The sequence below is a fragment of the Halichoerus grypus genome, chromosome 10 (genome assembly GCF_964656455.1).
Source record: "Halichoerus grypus chromosome 10, mHalGry1.hap1.1, whole genome shotgun sequence".
Lineage (NCBI taxonomy): Eukaryota > Metazoa > Chordata > Mammalia > Carnivora > Phocidae > Halichoerus > Halichoerus grypus.
This window is the reverse complement of record NC_135721.1, coordinates 85,506,243-85,530,402: the sequence shown is the minus strand read 5'-3', so window position 1 is coordinate 85,530,402 and position 24,160 is coordinate 85,506,243.

Here is a 24,160-nt window from a genome sequence, read left to right as displayed (position 1 = left end):
GATGCTTCTTTGAATGTTCTATCGAAACCCCAGAAATAGCGGCTCCTCCATACATCTGTTATTTCTAAATTCTTGGGGTCTCTTTTACTTCCTACTAGTGAATCCCTTGTTATTTATATCTAGGGGTTAGCCAACTCTTTTTCAAAGGCAACATGGAAATGAATGGGTGTGGTGATGTACTAAGAAAACAAAAGCTGACATCTAGACTGTAGGTCCTAGCCTGAGAGCTCTTGGTCAAATTCCCCCTTAGAGTTTGTCATTCTTTATAATAACCTTTTTATTCAAATCACTACATGGTTTCTTTCTCCTCATTGGACCCAGATTCACACACATCGCTGGCCATCCCACTGAGGCCCCAGTCACATTGTGAATGCTCCAAAGACACCACTATACTCTTTTCTGGCTTATCTCTCTCATCCTTCTGGGGGACTCAACTTTCAAAGTTTACAAGTTTCAACTTTGGGCTTTTTCTTCACAGGCAATCAGGTTTTTTTCCTCTAGTATCTCTGGCCCATGTGAAAAACGGATCTGCATAAACACTTCGCCCAGAAAGCACTTTGCCAATCTTCATCATGGCAAAGTATTATTGATTCTTAAAGAAATCATTCAAAGTTCATGTCTGTTTTGTATTCCTTTCTTCTTTTTTTGGGGGGGTATCTTTATGCCTTCATGGGACATAATACTGCAGGGTTTGGGAAGCAGGGAAGGATCTTAGAAATCAGTTTGGCTCCCTATTTGTGGTGATGAGGAATTTAAGGCAAATGACTCACAAATTCTCTTTGATGTCAGGAAGTCTGTGTGAAAAAAGCTGCCTCCTGATACAGAGAGCCTTGGATTCTCTGAACCTATTGATTCCAACCTGAGGACCCATTTTAATAATTGGTAACTTGCAAGTCAAACCCAAAGCAGATGGGAAACTATAAATTAGAATGTGGGAGGGGCAACTTCCACATGGAGATGAATGAAAAAAATGAATGAATGAATGAATGAATGAATGAATGAATACCGGTCTGATTTCTGCCTGCCATTCCTCTGCTCCATCTCTTGCTGTGAAATCAATCGTTTTCACTTTTTCTCATTTTATTTATTGCGATAAAATCAATGTACTATATTACATTACTTTGCGGGTGTACAACATAATGATTTAATATTGGTATATCTTACAAAGTGGTCACCACAATAAGTCTAGTTCACATCCGTCACCACTCATAGTTATGATTTTTTTCCTTATGATGAGAACTTTAAAAGATCTACTCTCTTAAAAAAATCTACTCTCTTAGCAGCTTTCAAATATGCAATAGTGTTATTAACTACAGTCACCATGCTGTACATTAGATCCTCAGGACTTATTTATTTTATAACTAGAAATTTGGACCTTCTTGCTTTTTTATTCTATTATGTGATGATCAGTCAGATGTGGCTACAAGAAGAGTCACAGGAGGTGTTTGGGAAGACAAAGTTTTTTTTTTTTTTTTTTTAAAGATTTTATTTATTTATTTGAGACAGAGAGAATGAGAGAGAGAGCACATGAGAAGGGGGAGGGTCAGAGGGAGAAGCAGACTCCCTGCCGAGCAGGGAGCCCGATGCGGGACTCGATCCAGGGACTCCAGGATCATGACCTGAGCCGAAGGCAGTCGCTTAACCAACTGAGCCACCCAGGCGCCCGGGAAGACAAAGTTTATTATACACACAGGACATAGACCAGAAGGCCCAGCACATCATTCAGGGGCACATGGAAAAATACCTGGAGGGTTAGGAGGCAGAAGACAAGATTGAGAGAAAAGCTTGGGCCACTGCCTTTATTGTGGGAAGGGAAAGGCAAAGCAGGGCAGAGTGAACAGTTTAGGATTGGCCAGTTTGGATAATTTCAATGGGTTCTAAACTAGAGGGATGGTCCCTAGTTACCTGGTTCCTGGCTCTGGGATGATTAAGAGGAATACTGCTAGAGAAATCTTGTTTTCTGGGCTGTACGGGCCAGACAGAGGAGGTCCAGTTGTGGACTGGTGTGCTTGCATATCAAAGACATGCTCCTGGCTGGACCTTTGCTACCTTTAAGGACTAGTTAGCCCTGGGAAGGGTCATCTCTCCCAAGCTAGAGCTTTTATAAAAGATGTCAAAGCATCATAATATACACATTTATTTATATAGATATTACTTATCTATATAATAATATAATTATTTTTATATAAATAAATATTTTTCTATAAATATATATATGCACATATATATACATATACAGATAATACAACCTCTATCAACACAAAAGTCTGGCTTCTGTAAGCCTACTTAGGTGGTGCCAAAGCAGTGGGAAATAATCTCATTGATCCATTATTCTTGCAAAAATATATTTATTGTGCATCTATGATTGCTTGCGTTGTCCTATTGTGTCACCCATCTCCCCTGATCCCCCACTGTACACACGCCTCTTTCACCCATCCTTATACGCTATGACTTGTGGCCTCCCTCTGCCCCTCCCCCTGCTCATGTTCTCTCTCTGGCTCTCCCTCTCAGATAAATAAAAAGACTGAGACTCTTTGTCTTCCCCTCTACACTACACCATCCCAACTCAAAGCCTGATGTTTGCTGTGCATATAATGGCTCTTTGCCCTTGTAGTAGTAAGACCTTTGGAGATCTTTGAAGTCTCTGTGATTTCTCCATATCATTAACTCTCTCTATCATTTTCCCCTTGCTGCTAAATGTGTACAAGGAGTGAGGCTGCTGGATTTTTGGTGCCCAACCCTGTCTCAGGTTCAGTAAAGAGACCATGATGGCATAGAAGTTTGAAAAGGTGGAAAGCATGAAAGGGGAAGCCTGGGGCCTTTAGCCAAAAGTAAGGATAGACCAAGAGAGATAAGGTCTACAGTTGAAAGGGGTGTTTGAAGTTCTTTTAGGCACCAGGTCATGACATTTGCCATGTAGTAGCTTATGTTGTTCTTCAACCTTGGCTTCGAATGCCAACTTTAAGAGTCTTCCTCTGAGGACAGCAGCTTCCAACCCCCCTTACCTTGCAGAATTCATTTTTATAATCTAGACTTTCTCAAACACATAGGGCAAGAAAATTAAACCCTAAATCCCTTAAGGATTTCATCATTTGTAATGAACTAACTTCTCTCTAGAGTGGTACTAGCTACCACTATCCTTGAAAGAATTAAGAACATAGTTAAATCATTTTTATAAGGCTGAATTCTCCCTGGATTTCTGTGTGCTCTATGTGAGCTGCCTACTTTACACATGTGCTCTGTGGGTACAGGGAAATAATGCTGTTCAGAGAAGTTAATTACTGGTAAATTGCCAAAAATACCCACTCTTCACATGAATGTAACCAGTGGGTCAGCTTTCTCTTTAAGCCACGAGTCTACATAAACTATGGTTCATCCACTATCAACCTGGGAGTAGGATGGATTAATGAGTCCTTTGCCACTGGGAACTCCCTGCAAGAGCCCTCCACTCCAATCTCAGCAAGATCCCTGGAGCAAACAGGTTCCTCTCTGTGGTGTGGGACAAACATGGGAGCCAGCTTGCCTTATTCTAGGCCACAGGAGACTGGACTGATATCCTAGTGGGTAAACTGAGCCCTTTCTCAACCAAGTAGAGCCTCAATGTATCTAAGTGCAAGCAGGAATAAATCACCTTCAGAGCGCCTGGATGGCTCAGTCGGTTAAGCTTCTGCCTTCGGTTCAGGTCATGATCCCAGCATCCTGGGATCGAGCCCCTCATCAGGCTCCTTGCTCAGTGGGGAGTCTGCTTCTCCCTCTGCCCCTCCCCCTGCTCATGTTCTCTCTCTGGCTCTCCCTCTCAGATAAATAAAAATCCTTAAAAAATAAATAAGTCGTCTTCATATTATTGTTCTAGTCACCAAGAAAATAAATTATTAAATGGCATGACTTGCCTTTTATTTTTCTTTGGATGCCTACTTTTTTACTTGAATTTCAGATATTACTTGAAATGTACTTATTTTAGAAATGGCCACTGTGGGAAACTTTTAGAGGGTTGGGGATTGATTTGGGAGCTAGAAAAGCTTGGTAACAAGGCTTGGACTTGCTTGCTGAGCTCAGTTGTTGGAATTCATCCAGTCATGCTTGCCTTTTACCTAACGCTCCCAGGTTGCCAGACTTGTGCAGCCTGAGGAGGAGGAGCAGGTCATTCCTCAGGTATCACAGCCCCCTCCCTCCCTGAGCCCAGGATGGAGGCAAGAAGTAGCCAGATCTCCCACTGCAGATGCAACTACCTAATTATCCAACTACCCATGCTCCCTCACAACACAACATAAAGAGCAATTACATGAATGCGTTATGATGTAAACAACCAGATACCTGAATAGCACGTTGGAAGGTGGACGACACATAAGAATTTGTAGATATCAGAAAGCAGACAGGTATTGCTGCTCCCTTTGGAGCTGCTAAAATCTCTCTCTACATTTTTGTCATGTTCCCCAGCTGGAAGTCCCAATTTCCTCCTTTGATAATCCAAGTCCTACCTGATCTCTAATATACAGCTAAATTCCTTCAACTTTAAGAAATTTCATCTGATTTCTTCAATTCTTAGTGATCACTCTTTACTGAAAATGCTGGCTGTATCCCAAACTTAAAACTTCAAAGTATATTATTATATATTGCTTATTCATCATTTCATAGATTTTAACCACAATCTCTAAATTATTTATAAAATACCTGAATGTCTCTCTCTCACACACACACACCCTTTCTCTAAGAACCTCTGAGAATCTATAAGACCGGTTCAAGGGGTCCACAAGCTACCACCTTTTAATAACTGGATTAACTGGATTTTCTTCATAAACATCCAACCCAAGCCCTGCATATCCCAACAGAGTTTAATGCAGAAGCATGCCTCCCATTTAGTCAAACATTAAGTATATTTGTAAAAATGTAAAACAATGCAATTCACCTTGCTATTTTTATTTTGAAATGTATAGCTACTTTAAAAATTTTGTTCTTTATGTAAACATGTATTAGAGTCATTATTGGTTTTTTTTTTTTAAGATTTTATTTATTTATTTGACAGGGACAGAGTTAGTGAGAGCAGGAACACAAGTAGGGGGAGTGGGATAGGGAGAAGCAGGCTTCCCGCTGCCAAGCAGGGAGCCCGATGAGGGGCTCGATCCCAGGACCCTGGGATCATGACCTGAGCCGAAGGCAGACGCTTAATGGCTGAGCCACCCACGGGCCACTAGAGTCATTATTGTTAAGTGAATTGATAGTTTTAAAGTCTTAGTTTTAATTTCCAACATTTCAAATAGCAACAGTATAATCCACAAACGCAAAAACTCCTTGGAGTCCTCAGTGGTTTTTAAGAACTTAAGGAGTCCTGAGACCAAAATATTTTGAGAATTTCTGCCCTAGCTCATTGCAGCATTTTGATTTCTTTTGAGAACAGGACAGCTCTGCAAACAACCACCATATACAGTGAAATATAAGTTAATCACCAGGATTGGGTATGGTCTAAAGAAGGTGAAGATTTTGAGCCCCAGACTTTTTGATGTGGAGGAAAGGAGATTCTTGGTTTGCTGTGTAAGATGGGTATGTGTATGATGTGGAAAATATGAGAGGAGGAGGACATTGTTGAGAAAGGATGAACCAATGAAGCACAGAAGGGGGTGCAGTGAGGTGTGTTCCCTCTCCCCTGTGGGCTCTTCTCCCTCCCTGCACCCCAAGTTCATCTACACACACACCCCCAAAGTCCCAGCAAGAGCATATGGGAAGGGTGATGTTACAAGAAAAAGATGGTGCGTATCAAGTCTTCAGATTTTCCCAGAGACGTCCATTTACTGGTGGAGTGTCTCTGAAGTAGGAAGGTAGGTGCTCCAGAGGGTGGCTGTCCTTAAAATAAAAATAAGAAGGAGGATGAGGGAAAGGATAGCTAAAGATACTTATCTTCCAGGGAGGAGAACACAGCTCTAAATGAAGCTTGAAGGAAAGCTTTCTGACCAAAGGCCTATTTTTTAAAAATTGTGTATGAATTATTTCTTTGAAAATACATACACTGCTCTTTTGTAAATGCTTATTTAGCACAGAAGATTTGTGATCTATGTCACTTGCTTTTTGTACATAGACAGACTGCATATCTGGACTGCTTCTACAGAGTGTTTTTCATTTTTGTACACTCTTCTTGAACACACTTATCCATTTCAACTAATTAAATTATCTATTGTATCTCTAACCCATCCACATTTTTCTTGACAGCAGAAAGCTATCTTCCCCTGAATATGTTTATCCTCCATTAAATCTTTGCCTTGACCTGTACTCTCCTTACATATTCATCTCATTTCTTTTCTTTTCACTTTCAAACGATTTCCCAAATTCCAATGTAATAATGCAGTCCTGTATGAATAGAGGACTGAATTCCAAGTCACAGGACTAACAGCTGCAACTCTCCAGTTATTTGATCTTGAACATTCTGTCCACTTTTCTGTGACTCAAGTGTTTGATTTGCAAAATTATTGTAATAGTATCCAATTTTTTCATATCTCATAGAAAGTCTGAGAGGATAAAAGGATAGCATCTATGAATCTATTTTGGATGTAAGCAATGTACTAGGCAAGAGGTAACATCTATAGTATCATTATACAGGTTACTCTGACATGTTCTGACCTTTCTACTCTCATTTATTGTTCTCAAGCTCTGGTTGTCTTGTTGCTCTAAGTAAAACCTTCACTCATTCACTCAGTAAGCTTTTAGTGGCTTGCTGACTAGGATTCAACCATTATTTTGGGAGCTGTGGATGTAAGTTAAGTAAAATATGACTTTTACAGCTCTCTTTACCATAAAGAAGCTACAGATTGTTTTATAAAACAAACATACAAGCAGAATGTACTAGCAAGGAAAGGCTAGGTCCAGCTATAGTAACAAATAACCCCCAAATCCCAGTGGCTTCACCCAAATGTAGTAGTTAGTCTCCAAAGATGACCAACAGCAATCCTTCCCCTCCCTGGATAACCATAATGAACCCCGATCAAGGTGTGTAAACTTTTCTCCTCCCCTTGAACCTGGGCTGGTCTTGTGACTTGCTTTGACCAACAACATAGGCTGGGTCCAGACCTAGCTGTCAGGAGGCCTGGCAACCTCTGCATTTGCTCTCCTGGAACACAGCTATTATGCTGTAAGGAAGTCTACATTAATCTGTTGGGAGAAAGTCCCTGGAGAATTATAAAGTACTGTTGTTTTAAGCTCCTACATCTTGAGCTCTTTGTTATCTAGAGAGAGATGACTGAAACAGCACAGGGTTTATTATGGGTTGGCAAGGAAGTTCTGTTCCCTAGAGACACACAGGAACCCAGATCAACAGAGGGACCACCTTGTTGCAGCTACCCCATCAGGAATGCAAAGCCTCCTTGGTCACAGCAGCAGAGGAAGAGAGTAATTAAATGTGTTTATGTGCTGGAAGTGACCCTTATCGCTTCTGCTCACCTCCCCTTAGTGACATCTGGTAATATGGTTCCAATAACTGCAAGGGGGTAGAGCTGTATAATCTTCCTCCATGTCCAGAGAGGTAAAGGAAAACTCAGCATGGGTATGCACTAGAACTATCTGTGACCCAGAACCTCAAAATATGGTGTGCAAAGTGCTAGCAAAAATAAAAATGTGTTCTATTCTGGGCGAGTCAAGAAGGGCAGCTTAGATGAGCTACTGGCCAAGCTCCATGTGAAAGGGTGGAAAGGAGTAGGCCAACAAAGAAGGGAGATCAGGGCCTTGCAGTCAGAGGGGCGGCACGTTGGGCAGCACAGAGAGCCATGGTGAGGCGTGGCACGTGCCCAAAATGGTCAGAAGTGCAAGTTGTTGGAGCATGAATTAGCTAGAGATGAAGCTCAACACGAAGGAGAATGTTTTGCCTCATATGCAATGCTACTGGGTCCCATTCTGTAAACAGTCACGACTCCAATGGAAGACTTGAAAACAGAAACAATCAAGATAGATTGCATTTTAAGCAGGAAAGCATGCAAGCGGGGCATGGGTTCGAATGAAGAAAAATATGATTTTACAACAATTTAGATGGGTTGTTAAAGAATCGATATGAAGGACAGATTTAACAGGTCATTCTGAAGTAGAATTGATAAGAACAGGTGGCCATAAATGTAGGGTAACTGGAAAAAGAAGTGGGAGGAAGGAGCCAGGGATAATCATGGGAGTGACTGCTTCAGACACGGCATTGAGGATGTGGGACCTATATCAGGTCTGTGGGGAGAAGGGAGAAAAAGACACTGAGTTCTATTTTGGACCCATTAAGGTGGGTACGTCTATGGTAAATCCAGATGAAAAATGATACAAGAGTGAGCAGATAACCTTGAAGGTGAAACGATCTCAGTGATGGACACAGGAGAAATCACTCAGGAAGAAATGTGTGTGGATCTGGAGAGACGTGCTTCACGAACCCTAGAGAATTCCAAGCTCAGTAATAGAGTGGAGAAGGGAGGCCTGAGAGAGCCTTAGTAGGATTTTGCTGGGTTCTCAGAGGTCGGGAGGGCATGTGGATTGAGGGTACAACATAGCTACTTAAATATGTACTTAAAGGTATAATATGAAAGGTACAATCACTACTACAGTTAGTTGCCGTCCTTTTAGTTCACTAAACTAGTTTGAGTTCTCATTTTCTTAAAAAGATTTACTTATTTATTTGCGAGAGAGAGAGAACAGGGGGAGGGGCAGAGAGAGAGGGAGACAAGCAGACTCCCCGCTGAGCCGGGAGCCTGACACTGGGCTCGATCCCAGGGCCCTGAGATCATGACCTGAGCCAAAATCAAGAGTCGGATGCTTAACTGATTGAGCCACCCAGGTGCTCCGAGTTCTCATTTTTTTAAGATTTTGATTTCATTCTTTAATGGAGATTGTATAGTTGAGACTGACATTTTGGGAAAAACAGTGCATTTTGATGAATCTAATAAGCTATCTTCATCATTACGGATTGGATACTAGAGGAGTTAGAAAGAATGGTCATGTCCATCTTCTTTTTTCTTTTTTTTTCCCCAATTATTTTACAGAGAGAAGGTGAAGAATAACATTTTGGCTTCTGGTTCCCTACAGCATGTGATACAGACATCTGCCTAAACCAGGTCCCTGAATCAAGCGCTGAGTAAGTAACTCAATCCAAAGTAGAAAACAGTAGTTTGCTTCAGGGTTTTCACTGATAGCAAGTTGAAGGTTACGGTGCGGCTGAGCACATGACCGGCCACCTAAGCAAGTTCCTTCCTTTTCCCCCTGTTGGAAGGATGGGGCTTACTGAACTCTGCTTGAGGCCTGTGGTTATTTTGATGTAGTCAGTCTAATGTCATTAGACAGGAAAACCTGCACTTGAGCCAAATTACACAAGTGTGTGTCCTGGCACCAGCTTTAATGTGCACCTGGGTTTCAAAAAAGGAAAAACAGAGACCCAGATTCCTTTCTTTTTCTTTTGGGGATTCAGCCCTAACACCATTTTGTTTAAATTTCATAGGTTTAAGTTTCATCAAAGTAGAATTTGTTTATGTAAAATTACATACCAGATGTTCACTGCTGTGGAAAGCGTATATTATTGCCGATGTGACCCTTGTGGATTCCACAATTATAAACCGAAGCAAGGTTGTTTATATAAGGTTTCAGCCATAGACAGTGTGGAAATGTGGTAATGTGGGGCCTGGGCTCCGCAAGCCAGATCTCCTTTATTTTTTTTAAATATCTCTTCTAGAAATGGGTATCTAAGAGCTTGTAAAAGTTGGCATTTGGAGAAGTGCAAATTAGTGGCAAGACTTTATATTTTTTTAAGTATTTTATAAGTCTTGTCACCAGCCCCGCATACGTGGTTGGAGGTGAGATAGAGTAACAGATGAGGTCATGGAGCTTTCGGTGAGATTCTTCTCGAGCACTGATTGGCAACTGGAAGGCGCAACAGCTTTCCATGCGAGGTTTGTTAAAACACAGATTCCCCCCACCCTGAGACTCGGATTCAGAAGTCTAAGGAACAGCTTGAAAGCTGGTATTTCTATCAAGTTTCCGGGTGATAGTATTGCTATTGGCCCGAGGACCCCACTTTAAGGATCTGCCCTGTGGCAGTGATTCTTAATGCTGTCTGCATGCCAGACTACTTGATTCAGAATCTTTGGGGAGAGGTATACACCTTTATCATGGCCCATTGATTATATGACCAAACCAAACTGACCAGTGACCAGTGACCTAGAGTCTGGTATGAAAATAAACTAGGTCAGCCAGCTGCAGGTTCTTGGGAATTTGAACCACCACCAGTGAAAGAGGAAGGGCCAAACCTGAGGGATGGTGAGCTCCAGCCCTGTTGCAGCAAGCTGAACGTATGGACTGGCGTTTCTCAAACTTCACCTTGTGGCAGAATCATCTGAGGTCTTTAGAACCCAGGTTTGAAAACCACTGCCATAGACAAATGGAGGGAATGAGAGAGCAGAAGCAGGGAATAGCAGACGGAACACATTCATAGAGAGTCCAAAGGAGCAGACAACTAGAAAGGTGTCTTCAACATGTGGCCTCCAAATAACAGCACTGACATCACCTAGGAGCGTTTGAGAAATGCAGATTGGGGGGCTCAACCCTGAGCCTACTGAATCACAAACTCTGAGGATGCGGCCCAGCAAAATGTCTAACTAGTCCCCAGTATGATTCTGATGCACCCTAAGTTTTGAGAACCAATGAACTATAGTGTAGGTGCTCTGATTCCAGAAGCAAACTCCAGATCTTAGTGCTTATAAAGACCCGTACCTGGGACATACCACGGATGCATACACCGGATTACCTGGGGTGGGGCCCAGGCTTCATATTTTGTCCAGGTGATTCCAATCTTCAGACAAGTTTGAAAATGACTTCCTTAGTCCCAGATAAATAATATCCCAGGCTACTGAAAAACCCTTGTGCTGTGATTTTGAAATCACCATCAGCAATTTTTAAAGTGTCAAGGAGTCCTGAAGAGATTCGATGTGCCTGTAGGGGGAGCAGTTGTTCTCCCTGTCCACAAAAGGAGGGAAAGAGCTAGGTATTACCATTACCAACGGAGGAAACAGAAACTTAGTGTGGCCGTCATGCTAGCAAATATAGAACCAAGATGTCAGTAAAAGCTTGGTAGCCCTGGAAATCATCCAAAGATGAAACGAGGCAGCCTGGAAAATAATCTGGTTTCCTTCACCAAAAGAAGACAGGTGAGTGTGGATGACCATCTGCGCAGATGTTGTCAGAGGAATGCCTGAAGTGAGCAGGAATTAGGACAAGGTGCTACCTGAGGTCCCCTTAGATTCCCTTAGATTCCCTAACATGTTGCGGATTCTCATTTCGTTATTTCCGAAAATCAGAAAGATAAACTAGGATTAAAAATCATCTAACAGAATCATTTAGCCTTGAAAAATTATTTGCAAATCTATTTGTATTTTATCGGAATTCTGCTATTTTATATAAACCTCTTTGCACATTTCTAATCACGATTTGGAAAATATCCATAATTAGTCTTGTCAATATGCTTTCTTAATATTTAATACCAAAATATCGAGGCAATTCAGGGAAAGCAATAGTAAATTGATATTAAAAATTCCATCTCCATTCCAAATGCTTCCTTGAAATCCGGACTCCTATATTTAACTGTCTACTTTGCTCCTACACTTGAGCTGAAAGGCATGCCTTAAATCAAACTCTGAACCTCATTCCCTGTGGTAGATTGTTTTTTTTGTTTTTGTTTTTGTTTGTTTGTTTTTCTTTAAGATTTACGTATTCATTTTAGAGAGAGTGAGCGAGAGCACGCAAGCAGGGGGAGGGGCAGAGGTCAAGGGAGAAAATCTCAAGCAGCCTCCGAGCTGAGTGTGGAACCTGACAAGGGCTCAGTATCGTGACTGCAAGATCGTGACCTGGGCCAAAATCAAAAGTTGGATGCTTAACCAACTGAACCACCCAGGTGCCCCACAGGGCAGCTTCTCCTGGAGCTTCTGTCCTCCGCTATGAGAAGAATGTGCTCCATTGGTACATTCCTGCCATTTCAGCCCAGACCCAAGATAAAACTTGTGGAGCTGTCCCAGCTAATCCCAGACCTGTGAGCTGGAGAACAAACTTAATTTTTTTTGCCATTACTGTTTTATGGTTTGGTTGTTTGGCGGCCTAATATGGAACCAAACTGGTTTCTCCTACAATTTTTTCCTTCTGTGTTTCTTTCATTCCTATTATGAAAATCTTTACATGTAAACAAATATTAAAAATATGAAGAACCATCATTTACCTATCACCAAGCCTAACAGTCATAAAAATATGTGTTGTTTGGTTTTTTTGTTTGTTTGCTTTGAAAGGAAATCACATCATTTCAACCACCCCCACCCAGAACTTCAGTATGCATCTCAAAACAAACAATATTTTATTTTATAATTCTGATGTGACTGGCATATCTAACAAAATGAAGAATCATTCTGGAGTATTTTCTGGTCCATTTTCTAGTGGGACCACTGGAATCTCTTCAGTTACTTTTAAATAACTTTTAATCAAAATATTATCCCCTTCCTGGTGCCTGGGTAGTTCAGTTGGTTAAGCGTCTGCCTTCGGCTCAGGTCATGATCCTGGGATCCTGAGATCCAGCCCACATTAGGCTCCCTGCTCAGCGGGGAGTCTGCTTCTCCCTCTCCCTCTGTCCCCTGCTCATGTTTTCTCACTCTCTCTCTCTCAAATAAATAAATAAAATCTTTAAAAAAATTAAAAAAAAATATCCCCTTCCAATTTGTTTTCTCATCATTGCTCGTTGAAGAAATCAGATCAACTGTACTGTGGAAATAGGTCACATTCTAGATTTGGCTAACTGTTACGTCATGGAGGCCTCTAACTTGTTCTTGCAGCCCTGAAATATCAGTAACTTAGAAGAGAGATCTAAGGCTTTATTAAATTGAAATTCAAAAATGCTCTGATGGGGAAGAGGAATGCTTCATAGCTGGTGCCAGGCACTGCATGCTGCATGCTCTATCATATCAGTAGTCATATGAGGCCGTTTAGCTCATGTTTACTATGAGAAAATATATCATTTACTTATTTATTTGATAGATATACAATTCAATATTTTAATAATAATTCAATATATATATTTCCTTCCCCTTCTTACACAGAAGGTGGGGAAATATATAGATTTTCTATTTCATGAATTTTTTTTTTTTACTTTAAAGTATATTCTGCAAATCACTCCTTAACAGTATATGCAAAACTTTTATTTCTTTCTTTAGCTGCATAATATTCCCATGGGTAAATATACCATAGTTTATTTAACCAGCCCCATGGATGGACATTTGAATTGGTGATCTTTTCTTAATAAAAATAATGCCACATTTAATGAAATTGTACATGTGTTCCATTTTATTTTTGCAGTTGTATTTTTGGGATTGAATCCTAGAAGCAGGATTGCTGAATCACAGACTAAGTGTATATTTAATGCTGTTAGACTCTGCCAAATTCTCCACAGGGGCTGTACCATTTTGCATTTTTGCTGGTAATGTAGGAGAGATAAGCATTCCCCTCTGCCTTGCCATGGGAGTAAGTTAGCAGACTCCTCCATGTCTGTAGAGTTATATTTCTTTTATTATAAGTGAGGTTGAGTGTGCATTCAGAGTTCAAAGGTCATTTGTATTAATGTGCCTTTGACTCATCTTCTCATATCTTTTATTATTTACCCAGGGAGTTGTTGGCTTTTATCTTATCAATTTTAGTAGCTTTTAATATATTAGGGATATTAACCTTCTTTTTAAATCCAATACTTTATCATTGCCTTTTGCTTTTGCCTTTTGCAAAAGGAGCTCATAAAATGTGTTAGTGGGGCACCTGGATGGCTCAATCAGTTGAGCATCCAACTCTTGATTGTGGCTCAGGTCATGATCTCAGGGTCATGGGATCGACCCCCGCCTCAGGCTCCATGCTCAGTGGGGAGTCTGCTTGAGATTCTTTCCCTCTCCCTCTGCCCCGCACCCCCCTCAAATAAACAAATAAATAAATCTTAAAAGTAATGTGTCATTACTGTTAAGTGAGATTGTTTTGCACTGTTCTTTTTTATTCAGTCTTTGTCAGATTTTGCAGCATCTTTAGTCTTTGTCATCAACAATCCATTTAAATAATGGACATTTTTATTTTTTATTTTTTTGTGTCTTCTGAAATATTTTAAGTAATATTATGTCCTCTGGTCTTTACAGGTTTGGTAAAATTTCCATATGAAATCATCTTGGCTTTTATGTTTTCTTCCTTCTGTGGATATCAATCAGCTAAGATGTCCTATTTCCACTAGGGTTGTGCTGCTAAATTATGTTTTCCTAGAAACCTATCTCTTTCATCTAGGTTTTCAAATTCATTTGAGTAGATTTGTACAAACAGCTTCTTTGACATATATGTATTTGAAATTCCATTTGTTTATTTTTATCGTTGTTGCTTTGTTTTAAATTTCATTTGTTTAAAATACTACTTCCTCCTTGATATTAAAAAAAAATTGTTTATTTGTGCTTTCTTTTCTATATGGATTAAGTAGCTAGTTATTTTCAAAGAACCAGGATTTGGTCTCATTTATTGGTTTTCCTATGTTTTCAATAATTTCTCAGTAACTCCTTCATTATCTCTTATTTCTTTCTGGTTTCCTTTGTTTTATTTTGCCCTTTCCTAGATTTTTGTATAGGAAACTTATTCCATTTATTCTCATTTTTATTATTCTAAATAGTCAGTGCTCTGGACTTTCTGAGTCCTCCATTACTTGTGGTCCATGGACTCAGATGGGAAATGTTTCTATTAATATTGCTTTCTAGTTGATCCTCAGTTTTTATTTATACTTCCCCTTTGGTCTAAGAGTTCTTTAATAGTGAGTCTAATTTTTCTTTTTCTTTTTATTTTCTGTATAGTTTCCAGGTAGAGAGACATGTGTGCATACATGTTGCTTATTGTTACTGATTTCTATTTTTATGGCATTGTGATCAGAGTATGCTATTTTTATTGTTTTTATTTAATTTTATCATTTTTATTTCTCAAACTTAAATGACACTGTCTTTATGGTCTATCAGATAGCTTAATTCATGAATGTTCCGTGTACACTTGAAGAGAAGGGATGTTCCTCATGATCGGGATTCAGAGTTTACATATATGCATGCATATATATGATTTATTTTATTGATTATGAAGCTTAGTTCGCATAGTTGTGAGTACTTGTCTGTCTACATGGAGATCTGATGTAAGTATAAAATACCAACTAGATTTTAAAGACTTAATATGAACAAACAAAAATGTTACTAATACTTCTTTAAATGGATTGCATATTGAAATTAAAATACTTTGGATATATTGTGTTAAATGAAATCTATTTTAAAGTTAATTTTACTTTTTTAACTGTGCTTTCAGAATACTTCAATTACATGTGAGGCTCATCTGTTCAGCTTATGTCATATTTCTCTGTTCTATAGCCTTCCTAAGTTTTTAGTTCATTTAATTCAAAGGTTCCTGTGGTTAAGCTGTTTTTCTCTGTGCACCTCCTATAGTTTCCGCTTTATAAGAACTGCTGATTTAGCTAGGGTATTGGAAACATAGGCAGTAATATTTATTGCCTCTTCATTGTTATGACTTGCAGTGTTATGGAATGTCTTTTAAGGCTTTGTTTAATGGCTTTGGCCTGTAGGTAACTTGTCTGGCACAAAAATCAGACATTGAAAATGTACTTTAATTGTGAAGTTTGCCAAATTACAGCATTGCCTATTTATGTTGTGCTTATTTGAATAATTTGTGTTTTTCTTTCCAAATTGGTTACACAAAAACAAAATCATTTGTGGATATCTGTATATTAAAAATGATAGACAAATACCTATTTTTCTATTATACCAAAATCATAAATTTCTTTGCTGAATAAAGAAGGCTCATATCTTTATTTTAGTGTTTTACAAACCAAATAAAATCAGCTACTGGGTTAAACTTTTTACTTTCAAATAGTTATTTTAAGATACTGTCTCCTCAGCCTGAAGTATGTAGATCTTAGAGCCCAAAGTACATAAATTGTAAAGCATAGAGGGCCTTCATGATATCTGGCTATTCTCATTAAGTACACCTAGGAGACAAAACTTAACTTCTCTTTTTCATAGCAGCTATTGGCAGAGGTTAAAATTTCTTATTAATTGAAAGGTCCTTTTAAGTTGGAAGAAGTAAAACAACAACCACAAATACAATCCCTGGTATATAATAAACATTTACTGAGTGTGGTTTCTTCCTCTAATTGTCTAGGAAGTAGGATATTCACAATATTAATAAAAATAACACTTTGGTTGTTTCTGCAACTGAGAATATTATGTTGCCATGATGTCAATAAGTTTCATCGGAATCATAAATAGAATTAGTAGATATTGCTTAAGTTCCGCCCATTTTTTTAGAGTGGGAGGGAAGGGGGAGAGGTAGAAGGAGAAAGAGAATCTTAAGCAGGCTCCACGCCCAGTGCAGAGCTGACGCGGAGCTGGATCTCACGACCCTGAGATCATGACCTGAGCTGAAATCAAGAGTGAGACACTTAACCGACTGAGCCACCCAGGCGCCCTGATATTGTTTAAGTTTTATTTAAAAAATAAGAAGTTGGGATTTTAGGTAAAAATAGAGATGGATGATCGGCACTAGTGAAAATCGTACTGGAGGCAAGTAGCACTAAAGGCTAGAGGAGGAAGAAAAAAGGCAAAATGATAAGGAAGAAGGAAGTAGGAAAGATTAAGTTTTTATAATTTAGTCCTGCACAGAAATTACAGAATTGTGTTTGATTTACATGAATATATAGCACCCAGCACATTTTTGGGAATCGGTACAGGTTTATTAACAGTAATACAATTAACACAATAATTCAAATGCAGTGGGACAAAGACCAAGGATGAAAAAAATGGGTAGCAAGTTACCTACCCCAAAATGGGGTGGCCCATTCCCCTTGGTCCTTCCTCTAATAATTACAATGCTGGACATAACACACTCAACCAGCCAAGGAAGCCTCTGAAAGGTGGAAAGAAAGTGGACTGTTCAGGAACCTTCAGATTTGAGGAATAATGGGCAGCAAGTTCCCTGGGTTTCTTTATTGCCCCCACATACCCTGGACAGGGAGCTGTAGGTGCTGCCAACTAGAACCACCAACAGGCAGAAACCAAAAAATGGTCCAAGAAAAGCCCGTTCCCCCTAGTAGAAGGGCTGGACTAACAACAAAGAACCTGTTTGGCAGTACTGTATCTCCATCGAATACCAGCCCACCCAAGCAGGTGATGCTCTGATTCCTATTCCCAGCAGTGTCTGCAAGGTCTAGCTGTGAGCTGAGTCTCCACACCAACCCAGCTGCCAGGAGACCACAAGGTGGTGTGAGGAGGGACTCATTTATGTAGCACTAGGGTAGTCTGACTCTACTACCAATGTGATTTCACTCACGACACTCATTTCCTAGGCATTTTATTTAAAACAGAAAGAATCTAAAGAGAGGAATTTGGGGAGGCGGAATGAAGGGGAGAGAGACACTGAGAACGAGGGGCATCTGGAAGAAAAGAAGGGCTTGGTGCTCTTGAAGGTATCCTGGAAGTAAAGTTTAGATCATCTGATCAGGAGCAAAGAAGGAGCCATAAGCCTTCCGGAAAAGGTCAAAGAGTCAAAGAGAAGCATAGTTTTATATCGGGAATGTAGAAGAGAGGACTTCGAGGTAAGAGACAGAACGTGGTGATGGTGTAACCGATGACTTTAAGAGGTTGAAATGATAAGCCGTTCATACGTGCGAAGGCCTCCCTAAGGTTATCCGGGACTCTCCTCCTCTGCAGTCTGCACTGACTGACCTTAAACTCAGCCCACATGTGAGCCAAACTCACACCAATTCACTAGCCATTGTTTTCAGAAAACATGTGTTTTTCTTTCAGTTTTGAACTCTTCTGGAACATAGGTAAAGACTTATTATTCAAGGCAAGATTCAGAAAGAGAACTCTACAGATGTGTCTCCAGGAGGTCTGTAATAAACACTGAGATGAGTATGAGAGCAAAGGCATTAGAATATCATGGTGCAGGCTGCAGGGGGCTGGGGAATGATGGGCTATGCTGAAGGGGGAACACGCCAACTGACTCTCGTGTACTACAACTTGCTGACTGTGTCTGATTCTTAGTTGATATAAGGGTCAAGGAGTCTAATCAAATTTGTTGCTATTCTATTATACACTCAGATGGAGGAGATTCCCTTTGCTGGCGTTTGAAATCCATATGGAAGTACTCCATCAGCAAATCTCCTTGTCTCTGTCTGTTCTTCCCTTTTGCCTTTGCCCCTAAGTGCCATCTACATGGTCTTTCTCCCTTTCTTTCTTTTCTCTCTCTCTTTCTTTTTGCTCTTTCTCTCTCTTCCTATTTTAAATGTACAGATCTACTGATGGGGATCGGAAGGGACACTCTTACTATTGTGAGAAATTACAGCCAGCCTGCATCTGCATTCAGAAATCACAAAGGGAAGTAAAAAAGCTATGCCTGCATAATCCAGATGTTGATGAATAGAAGGACCCAGAGTGCCCTTCCATCCTTCAAAAACATTCCGATGCCCAACTTACAATCAAAAATAAGACCATCCAGTAGTAATGAGTTCAACAATAAAACTTAATTACTACAGCACTCAGAAGGTCAAGATTCAGTTACATTATATGCTTTTAATTGAAATATAGAATGTATCTCAGAAATAAACTTCAATTTTCCCAGGATCAGAATTCTCTTTTTTAAAAAAATAAAAGCTCTAGTTGGTAACAAATGTGTTTGTTTTTCTTGCCTAATAATTCCCAGTTTAGAGGAGAAGTTAATATCCTTTAAGTAAAGGACTAATATCTTTCTATGGCAGTGTCTTTCTTTCTCTTTCTTTCTTTCTTTCTTTTTTTTTTTTTTGACCCATCTGGTTTGTCAGAAAAGTCCCCTACCTCTGATATTTATACAATATCATGCAAATGTCAAAATCTGAATGTCATCTTCAAAGACCCTTTTATGTCAGGCAACCCCTTTATAGGGAAAAAATAAACAATTTTATGTATGCATGCTTGATGCCAGTCCAATTAATAAAAGCCTTTTTTGCTATGCTTGGCTACAAGCAAGTTTCTCTTTTGAAAATGAACAGAGGGAGAATGAGATAAAAGGTCTGTATTGTTTCCTTGCAAATTTTACAGTTTCATTTTTAATTTGTGTTTGGATGTGAGGATCTTGGTGCAGATGGTGTGATAGTCCACAGTATGTTCTGAGAACCTGAAATGATAACAAAGATATGCAAATTGAGAGGGTGCTTTGGATGAAAGCCAAGATATCCAATTTCACAATAGCTGAAAACAAATTGATGTGCCCAGCAAACTACTCAGAGTAGCACTAGGAAATGTAACAGTGCCAAAACAAATTATATTAATGACCTTAGCAGTTTGTTGAATTCTATTGGCCAGCTTAATGTTGGTTACATTTGTCTGCATTGGCACTTCATTTACTGCACAAAACAACTTTTCTAAAAAAAACAAACCAAAACAAAACCAAGAAAAAAAAAACCAAAATGAAAATTCAATCTTCATAATTGCAAAAAAATATTATGCAATTATTTTTGCACCTAAGGAATTTTTAGCGATATTTAATATATCAAAAAGTAAAAAAAAAATGCAAACGCTTAAAGTTTAAGGAAAGGTATGTTTTACTGCAAAGGCTATGTTCTACTGCAAATCAAATATAGCAGTCCACAAAACGGGGCTTAATAAGTAGTAAAGTTCCCATTACTTCATCAAGAAGTTCAGCCAAAATGACTGAAACAAAATGACTTTCAACAATTTTATTGATATTAATCCATATTTTTTAAAAAATAATTTTAAAATTCAGTGGTTCAGAGTATAAAATAAATTATGTCAGAAGAAAGGAACAAAGAAAGGAAGTCAATAAGGAAGGTAAAGTAGAAAAATGTATTGTAAAAATGGAAACTCATGATTATAAAATGTAATTTAAAATATATTCAATTATCAGCATATATACAACATTAGGCATTATTTTGTACTTGAACTTAAAAAATTGATTAGAAAGCACTATTTATAAGTTCTTTTCCCGTTATATCTGAAGTTGGCAGCCTGTTTCATAATTGTTGAAATCTAACCTTCTGGAATAAAAATGTTGCAAATGAGAATGATATTTTAATCATAAATCCTACTACAATTATAATTCAAGACTGATGGAAGATTCTGAGTAAGATTAATATTTACTAACACAGGTATATGTTTAAAACAAATGTTTTACAAACTGAAGCCAAATTTCAAAGGGTTTTCTTTCTTTTTTTTTCTTTTTTTTTTGGGGGGGAGGGTGGATAATCAATCTAACCTTACATTAAAAATGAAAATCCAACAAACAAATGCAAACATAATTGTGGAGAAAGCAGTTAGCCTTTCTAAATCAAGAAAATGTTTTTACAAGGAAGCTTCAACTGTGTTGGCTTTTTCATTGTTCATGCTTTTGCAAAATAATTTATATCTAAACGATTTACAGCTCCTACCCCTTAGAACCTAGAGTTTCTGGAAAATTCATTGCACACTTGTTGCTCAGAAATTCATTTGCCAAATGCAGGAGCTATGCAAATAGGTGAGTAAAAATCAAGATTATGAAAACATTATGATTTGGGACTCACTGTGAGAATAAAAAATACCAGGTAACATTACTGACAGAAGGACTCTACATTTCTCAACACATCAGAATACTTTTTAGTTAAAAAGTATTTTTAAAAGGATCTTATCTTCCTATAAGAAGGTAGCATATATTCACCGTAGGGTAGATCATAATCGAAGAGGGCAGAGACAGAGTCAAATGTGCATTCCTTAACAGAACGGATCACTTACTCTAATGAAATATTTATTCAAAAATTAGAAACCATTTCTTAATTTTAGGATATTATTATTTTTGTCCCAGAATTTCTGTTTATATTCCTGTTTTTTTTTATTTTTTTTCCAGCTTATTTCAGATTTGAGCATTTTAAAAAGAGAAATGACAGGCAATGGAGATCCCTTTTCTTCAAAAAACAGGCAAATGTTAACGGTGCTGTCCTTCCAGTCCCATACTCTGTGCCTTTTGATACTAGTTCAAGGTCAGCTGGGCCTTTGCAAAATAATGCAAAATTCGAAAATTCCAAGTTTGTTGTGTAAAGAGCAACAGGTTAACACATAACTGTTATCACGAAGCATAGATATGAATAGTATCTATGCAGGATATCTTGCAGCTAGGAGCTGGAGGATTGGATATATAATGAGACAATAGTGTATTTAATAATAATAAAACAAAATCTCTTCTCATCACTAGAGTGATTCTGTAGAGAAGTGCTCTTGATGTACGTTAGGCAAATATGAAAAAAAAAAAACCCTCTATCGGCAACAAATAACAGCTCTTATTAGCTCTTTAATCTAAGAAACATCAAAACATAGGGTTTCCGATAAGCCCCCAAGTGACCCCTGGTTTAGGGAGGAAAAAAATGCCCTAAAAGGAAGATCTTGGAGCTGTCCATCAATTTCCAAGACACACAGAAATCCCGAGCAGTGAGGCAATGTACTCTCCGTCTTCATGCATAATACATACCAAATAGGTGAAGTAGTATGTAAAGTGAATTTTAATTGGTTATAATTGTCATTTCATTTAGTAAAGTATTGTCTGGAGACCAGGATATCAATTAGCACTCTATGGACTCTGTTACTTATGAAAATATGCATATAGAGAGACAATGTGCTCAAGCAGTAGATATTCTTTAATTAAGAATATAGACAGTAAATTAAAGACCTTTAAAGTATCAATTAATTGCTATATCGGTAGGCTTTGAGTATCAACTTGGTAAAGTCTGAATCACCACATCTGATTTAAATGAACCAAGAAAACATGTTTTGTCCATGATTTCTTTTTTTCTCAGGGCTTTCACTTGTTATGCAGGAAGAAAAATTTTAACATTTAAAAAAAAAAAAAACCCAGAGGTGTCTGATAATGGTGAAAATATTCTTCTTTAATTTTAAGCCTTGATATGTATGCATTGCAGGAAAACATAAGAAAACAATATTAAGTCAAGAGTCTCCCATGAAGATCTCTTTCATATGTCCTTCATTTCCTCAGAATTAATGGATGTTCAGGCATCAATAAGGTAGAAAAGAAGATGATTGATGTATTTCGTTTTATTATTAAATTGTTGGTAACCAAGGCAGCTTTTCTTTTTTCCATGGGGATGAAGAGGGACCTGTCCCTTTTTAGCCACTTGCTCTGAATGACTTTTATACCCAATATCAGTGAGAAGAGAGGATGAATGTCACCTCTCTTCTCTTCCTCCTCCTGCCAATGCTACTCCCCTCCTTTGATTGACAGCTACTAATAACCTTCCTGCCCTAAGTGCCATGGAGACACTTTATTAGGACAAACAGCCAAGGAAATCTAGGAATGGAGCCAAGTCTGCAGTGAGTTATTATCGGGCTTGTATTTATCTCAGCTTTGTAATTTTTTTCAGTGATATGCAAATCCTGAAATAGATCTTCTGCTGTTGAAGGACAGGTCCCTCTGTTAATTGATCCACTGAGATTCACTCTACTCTCTTTTAGCTCTCAGCCAGGGAAACGTGCTACATGAAAGCGGCTCAGAGCCGTAAACAGGTCACAGAAATTCTCCACGCACTCCTTCCACAAGAACTTCCACACCAAAAATGAATTTTTGTTTCATACAAACACCTCCCTTCTCAATCTTATCTGCCCACCAGATCAAACTGATTTGTTTATTTGTTTATTAGTTTCGTAGGAAATACTCTTTCAAATTATAACCAAATGTGATTTCAGATGAGATTCCCATTTGCTGTTGAAATACACAGAGCTTACATACAGTAGAAATACATGAAAACCAATTCAGGGAGAATCAACATTTATTTATTTATTTATTTATTTATTTATTTATTTATTTATTTTTAGGGGGAGGAAGGAAATGTAGAAAGGATCACAAAGTAGGGAAATCAGAGCTGCTTCTTTGTACGCTTGCTCCCCCGTTTCAATACTGAGAACATTTGGCACTTGTAATTTTGTTTCATCATTGTCACTGCGGGTGTGTATATATGTATCCACATGAATGTCTCAAGAAGTTTACCTATAGGAAGGACATCAATAATGGTGATAGAAATAATGGTAAACGTATCTATATGACATCGACATTGCCTTGATAGCTTATTTGGCATTTTAAATGTTTATATGGCACGAGAAACCAGTACCGGAACAAAGATGAATAAAAATTATGAACTAAACAGCTAAATATTGATTGGTATTCTGCACAGAGTCTACGGCATCCAAGAAGCCATGGACACAGAACCAGAAACATTTGACGTGGAGACAACCCCACACCATGTCCTTTTCAGGATTTGATAAAAGAGTGTGTGGAATTGCTCTGAAAGGTAGCACTCCAAGATAAGATGTAAAAATAGTAAAAATTAACCCGTGTCATTATACTTTATAATCCAGTGATTTTTTTCCTAAAGTGTGATCAGATAAGTTTGGGGAATAGCCTACATATTTGGAGATTCAAGGTGCATGTTAGCAAATTAAGGGCTTCGAGAAGTCTATCAATAGCTATACTGTTCAACCAAGGATATCCAAAACCCATTTGTGCATGGAACCCTTACATCAAGCATTATCTATGAACGTTCCCTTAGATCAATAGAAAGCACACCCTTATAAATTCAGCACTTTCACATTTAGCAATTTTCACTAACATATGAAGCTCTATCATGTTCCTGATAGGCAATTGCTTATTTAAGAGCTGTCTTCCTTTCCACATGGAGGCCACAGGCATACTAAAAACTTAATCCAGCGAGGTTTCCCTTCTGTTGGTTCAGAGTATATATTCAGGCTCGTTCTGTCACTTGGTATGAATGAGCGCCTCTCCCCTGGTCTCTCAAGTTGCTATCCCCTACAGCAGCCTTTCTCAAGGGTGTAGAGGGTGATTTGTTCCCCCCGGGGATATTTGATAATGTCCAAAGATAGTTTTGGTTGTCACGACTTGGGAGGGGAGTGCTTCCGACATCTAGTGTGTAGAGACTGAGGATGTTGTGAAGTGTCCTGCAATGCCCAGGAGAGCCCTCCATGACAAAGAATGATCCAGCCCAAAGTGTCAATAGGGCCGAGGCTGAGAAACCCCGCCCTAGAATTCCATCTACACCCCCTCTTCACATTAAGTACTTTGCCACATG